Below are 6,958 nucleotides of genomic sequence, written 5' to 3' on the forward strand. Positions count from 1 at the left end.
AAGAAGATCAAAGAGGAATTAGAGAGTAAAATCATATGTTATAAATGAGATGAAAAAACAACTCACTTGGGCTCAGAAAACACAAGAACGTCTTTACTACTGAGATGTCTTAGATGAAAGGAGGGTACATGACGAAGCTGATGAGAGTCATTTCTTGAGAAAATTCGAAGCTGGTTGGATCTTGATTTTGAAGGGTTCCCTTTTATAAAACCAGCAGTGGTACCACACGCGAAGGTTACAGGTCCACCCACGACGAAACCTGAGAGAGATTTGGCTCTCTTCGATGGGACGACTTGACTAGAGTTGGATTCATCCGAAGAAAAGGCAAATGGAGGGAGGAGGTGGGATGCTTCTTAAGCTGACGCGAGCTCTGAGGGTCACTATTTCCCACAGTACGGAGCTGAATGAGGAAAATGAAAAGGCAGAAAAAAAAAAGGATCAAAATCCTCTATTTTTTCCATCCATGTTTTTCTTGTTTTGCTACCTGTAGAACGCGACACGTAGACAACAAGGAGATCAACGATCAAGATTGGGTGAGGATTATTACATCCGGTGCGTTGGTCTTAAAGTTGTTCACGTGTCGCGTTCTGCAGGTAGCAAAACAAGGAAAAACAGAGATGAGAAAAACAGAGGATTATTTTCCAAAGAAAGGGCGTTGTCCAGATGGAGTTTTCAATTATTGGGATTTTTATCTGGCCCTATATATAGACCACTAGATTGTAATACTCTCAATTCAATCAATACAATGTAGTTTCATTATTTGACATAGAAAGAGGTTGAAAATGTGAATTTCTATCTAGGCCCTATATATAGATTACTAGATTGTAATACCCTCAATTCAATCAATACAATGTAGTTTCATTACTTGACATAGAAAGAGGTTGAAAGCTCCCGACACATAGGAACGGCACGGCTACAAAGATGTCTCAGTCAAGGTGTAAGCGACGAAGCTGACGAGTCATTTTCTGAGAAAATTCAAAGCTGGTTGGATCTGGAAATTGAAGGTTTCTTGATGCCAGAGGACGATTTCTTTTCTTCACCCCTAAAAGAAGGTTCTTTTTTTTTTTTCGTATGTCGATCAGGTATCATTGTGATCTGTGACGGATATTGTTTCTTGGAGAAACTAAAAGGCGGACCCTCGGCCTTTGTTTTTATAAAGAAAAATGGTAAGAGCTTAACTAATTTATTAACATTATAAGTATTAACTATTTGAATCTTGACGAGCTTAATCCCAGTGCAAAGGCAGTCATTGTTTTCCCTGTCTCTCTTCAAACTTTAATCTCACTTCTTCTTATTATATATTTTTTATTTGGGTGATTTACATCAACCTTCACGTTTACCTATATTACATCATTCTCCTGAAAAAAAAATCATTTATTACATTTTAACTTACTTAAACTAACACCGTGTTTACCTATATTACATCATTCTCCTTAAAAATTCATTTATTAGATTTAAACTCACTTAAATTAAAACTCTGTGAAGAGTATTAGTTTTTTTAAATTGAAAAGACGATTTTATCCTTCTTCATTTACAGTATCTACAACTAGGCTAGGCTAGGCTAGGCTGAGCTTGCTCCACCAAAGGAGGAACCCATTTCATCTCCTAAGGCAGATGACTGGAATCAATATCATTAGAATCCATGGATTTGGCGAAGCTTGAAGAAAAACAATTGACTTCCCTGAGCTTCAGAAGCAAAAACAGAACAATCCCACAATCGATACCCAAATCAGCACTTGAACCAGTCATGGACACAGCAGCACAAACCAGCATCACAAAAGACTCCTCGTTGGTGTTCATGTCCCTGGAAGCCATTGCCAATTCAATCCCATAGAAGAGCAAGAGAACCCCAATAACCCATTTGGGAACATATCCAACATCTTCACAAACGAGTTCCCAAAAACAAGCCCAAGAACAAGTTTCCCTATCCCCCAAAAATAGCACTGATGCACCACTTCTTCCACCGAAATGGTACTGCCCTGCTAATCCCCTGAGCCGTGGCAGACATGCATTGCTCCGAACCAGCAACCCACTAATTTCATGGCTCCCACACTCACTGAAATTGCCGTGGCCAACACCTCCTTTTCAGGGAATAGGTCGGCTGATAATTTATAGACTGCAATCACAGAGTTGAGAACAGAGAGAAGAATTTGAGGAATTTCCAGCTCGAATGAATCCGATCTTCCAGTCTTCGCAAGAGATCTTGGCCACTTGGATCTTTGAAGGGCCGAACTTGAGATCCTTAACAATGGAAGGGTCACGAACGAAACAGAGCCTCAGACCCAGGAGGAATACCAGAAGCGTAGATGGAATTGCCAATAAGATACACATCCTTCGAATTGGACGGTGACGTCGACGATGGGGTTCTCTCGATTCAAGCAGAGGTTGAGGTTCGGATTCATCGATGGAATCCCCAAAACCCGTTGTGAGGACAATGAATAGGAGTGCGAAGAGGGCAAGGATAAGTCCATCTAGGCCGAGCGAGAGGGGAGCAGAGCCCGATTTAGAAGTTGCGAAGTCCTGATTGTTACAAATGTATATGATGGCGGAGAACGCAAAGGCGAGACCTTGGGAAAGCTGAACGCCGCGAGAGACGGGCAAGTGGATGAAGCGGTGGAAGGACATAAGGCCAGTGGCTCCAGGGAAGGAAAAAGAAGAAGAAGGGTAAAATCGTCATTTCAATTTAAAAAAAAAATTAACATCTCACTGTGTTAGTCTGGCTGAGTTTAAATGTAATAAATGAAATTTTAAGGAGAGGATGTAATATAAAAAAAGGTCAAGGGAGGTTGATGAAAATCACCTTTTTTATTTTAATCCCGTACAATGGTTTAGGTGTAAGATTATTATATATATATATATATATATATTTTTTTTTTTTTTAACTCCACTTTGGACAATGATTTTTGGTATTGATCTTGATTGATATCAATCCTTATGGATATTGATTTAATGGTACAGATCAAAGGTAAAACAGTAAAAGCCTACCTGATTAATTGAACCATTTCTTAGTAAATTGTGACAAGATGAAGAAGAAGAAGAATAAGAGGGAAAAAAAAAATCCTCGCCAAGGTTCAACCATCATCCTAAGATTAACAAATCCCCATAGAATTTTAATTTGAGTTCAAAATAAAGTTTATAAAGAGAAATTCATTGTGAAGTTTAGAAGAAAAATGGCTTCCCATGTTAGGATGTTTAGTGTTTCACAATAAGCCCTAATACGTTCCCATACAGACAATTAGAATAAGAAGTCGAATCAAAACATAAATGATCGATTTATACCTTGTACCTAACATATGAAGATGATCGATGCAGTTTTTCACAATTTTCTTCTCTTGATTATGAATCTTCTACACCCTCAGACCTTCTTGAGTTTTTAACTTTTGTAGTAAAGTGAGGAAAAATGAATGATAGCTGGAAGAACCCAAAACCCAATATTTATAATACTTTCCTACACCCAAAATCTTAAGCTACAATGGATTGAACCACCATATCCTTAAACTTGAAAGTGGATCTAACCATTTCATATAACTTGGTTTTTACTCATGTAATCAACTTGAATAATTAATTAAGTCCATAATTATGACATCTCACCCCATGGATAAGATCTGAAATGAGAAAAAAAAGTTCTAAATTTCTCTATTTTCTATTACTTAAATAATGATTTCCTCTCTCTCCCCATTGTGGAATCTTTACATTTAAACGCTTCTTCCAACAATGCAGCCTTCTTTACATTTAAACGCTTCTTCCAACAATGCAGCCTTGGGCTGTCGTACTCAACCTTTCATCACCATGAGAGTGCTACTATAAGGCTGTATTTCGTAGCCAAGAGAAGAAAAGAAAAGAAAAGAAAAAAATTAAACATCTCACAATGATTTAGGTGTAAGATTATTACATTTCTTTTTTAATTCCACTTTGGACAATGATTTTTGGTATTGATCTTGATTGATATCAATCTTTACGACAAACATTAAACATACATATAAATCCTTACACCTAAATTCCTTACGACAAACAAATCATTGTCAAAAACACAAGAAAACATAAAAAAATACAAATATATATTTTTTATTTTTCTAATGTTAATCAAACATACATATATATATATATATATATTTTCACCATTTCATTTCTTCTCTTTTATTTTTCTTTCTTTTCTAGATTCCTTTTTCTTTTCTTTTCTTTTCTTCTCTTCTTGTTTCTTTTCTAGATTTTATGTCGAGTTTCAGCTCAAACAATGTCATCAAGTGAAAAAATAACGCTCTAAAAACATAGGAACTACAAGAAGATACATAGATAGAAGGATCAAGGGTGCATTTCAATACATACAAGGATATTTAATTGAAATATGTCTCGAAAATGAAGTGTATCAACTAGCAAATCTAACCCAAAATCTATCTATCCAACAATCAAATTGCCCCATCATCCCTCCATGCCATTAAGTTTTGAGAACAAAGCTGATCAAATCAGCCCCTCTTAAGTTGGTTGTGCCTATCAAATATAGGTAATTGAAATTTGAGTCATGCTTTAGGAAGAATTAGCACAACCTGAACCTGGGTCTACTAGCGCATCAAGCATTTGTTGTAGGATTCCATTTGATGATCAGTAGGATTTATTTAATGCAATTATAAGGTGTCAGACATTAGATTTGGGATTATTTCTACACCTAAAGCTATGTGCTTGAAATGCTTATGTAGATCAGTTTTTGCTTTGAATACCATACTCTAAAATGACATAAATCAGAGGCTACATTTTACCGTTTTCTTAGGTGCAAGAAGGCAAAAAATCTGCTTCTTTACTTTAGCCAGCCATTTACATGCACTATTGTTTGTTTATCTTACTAATTTTTTACTGCATTAATTATATTTTCCTGTCTTAATGAGAATTGTGAAATTATTAATTTGACCTAAAGCAGCATGATATTGTATGCTTTTTTATTTTTCAAATTCAGGGAAGGGAGCGGATTTTGAATCAATTTTCAATGTATTACTAAGTACTATATATATGAACAGAACATTGAAAATTGAACTTGACTATATGCTCTCTCTCTCTCTCTCTCTCTCTCTCTCCCTTACCGAGCCTGATTAATTCAATTGGAAACCATTAATATGAAGAAACTGGGTGTTTTTCTTATTGCATTACTGAGTTGAGTACTGACACAATTGATGAGGAAAATTCCATGTGGCAAATGTCTTATATCCTTTAAATGAATGAACATGGAAATGCAATGAATGATGTGGAGAGTCTTTCTCGGTTGTTTGATATTATGTATATTGACTCCTACATGGTTTCAAGTATCGGTCTCGTATAGGCTGTATCGGATTGGTATTGATTGAAACCAATCCTTGATTCTTGACAAATTCGAATCAGTTATTTGTATCGATTCAGGGGTAAAATAGTAAAAAAAATTAATACTTTTAAAAAAAAGCAAGGGTAAAATTATTGACCGATACCCACCAGATTAGTATCGATGTCCAACACCAATACCGATATCAATACCGTCCTCTAAATCCTTGCTCCTATATTAAGATTCTCTGATGTCATTACTAATATTAAGACAAATGAGTTTTTTGGATTATATTTCCTCACACACACTCAAAAAAAAAAAAAATCCCCCTTAAATTTGAGCTCTTTGGGATATTCAGTCTTAGCACTGGTGCAAGTTCATAGTATTTAATGAATATTTTCAGTTTTTATGTAATCTCACACTGTATAGGGTCAAGGTCAATGTTGGTCATGGTGTGCTCAGCCCTAGATGACAAATCAGGGTCAAGGTTAAACAAGGACACATCGACCCGGCTATATCTAATCAGGGCCAATCAGTGGGTGTGCGACAAGATCGGATAAGGGTTGAGATTTTAAGGCCCTGAATCAGGGTCGGGTCGGGGCCAACTCACAAGGATTTAGGGTGGAGGTATGGGTTTTGAAAAGCCCGACCCCCTTGCACCCCTAATCCAATAACGTCATATCAATACGGATAAAGAGTTAAAAGGTCAAAAATCTATTTAAAAAAAAAAAAAACAGGGGATAGATCATTTCAATTACCAATCTGGATCATTATCAGTCAAGAGCGATCCCAATACCAATATGGATTACCAAAACCATGATCCGATTACCGATATCTAACTCAATCCAAAAATTTGAGATTGCAATATTCCCATCCAAAAGACGAGAGAAGAAACATGTGTTTTTGGTCCAAAAAATTGCCAACGAAATAAAGAAAATCACAGCTGTTACTGACGAAGCATTGTGACTTCTTTCCATGGTGAACGAGTTAAAAAAGCACCCACGTGGAGCAAGAGAAAGCAAATGCACCTTTAAAACAGCCACAGGAAGACCATTAGTGCTGGTTTTGCGCGAACCACGAAGCGCCCAAATTAAGGTCGAATATGATACTATGATGCTGGGAATTAAAGAGATATAATTTCACATAGGGGTGCAACAGGCGGGGTTAACCTTAAGTCCCCTTAATTGGGCTTAAATCCACCTTTATCCTGACTTAGGACTATAAAACTTCAATCCTAGTTTTACCTTTCAGGGTTCGGTCCAATCCTGGACCTATCTTTCAAGGATGACCTTGACCCTGACCTTGGTTTGCCATCAAGGGTTGGGTATACCTTGACCCTGACCCTGACCCTTACCCTAACCCTACAAAATATGAAATAACTTAAAAATAAAAAATATTCATAATAAAGTGGAGATAAAAAATACAAAGTTACAAATTATTTGTCTTAGTAAAAAATACAAGAGAGATTTTTTTTTTTTTTGATAAAAAAAGCAAGAGAGATTGGTGAGAAGATATACTAGGAGTTTTGAGGTGTCAATGGCTCAATGTCAAACAACATATAAAATTAGGTTAAATTCAGAGTTAACATCAAGGTCACAACCATGGTCAACATCAATGGCAAAAATCAGGGCCAAGTTCAGAGTGGACTGGACGAGCCAAAGACATCAACCCTTA

At 36.5% G+C, this 6,958-nt stretch overlaps 1 pseudogene; it reads right to left on the reverse strand.

The window, feature by feature from the left end:
* Window positions 1-1,477: 1,477 nt before the first annotated feature.
* On the reverse strand, window positions 1,478-2,634 carry LOC122060523 (annotated as a pseudogene).
* Window positions 2,635-6,958: the final 4,324 nt, after the last annotated feature.

This window comes from Macadamia integrifolia, chromosome 14, assembly GCF_013358625.1.
Source record: "Macadamia integrifolia cultivar HAES 741 chromosome 14, SCU_Mint_v3, whole genome shotgun sequence".
In the NCBI taxonomy this organism is placed as follows: Eukaryota; Viridiplantae; Streptophyta; class Magnoliopsida; order Proteales; family Proteaceae; genus Macadamia; species Macadamia integrifolia.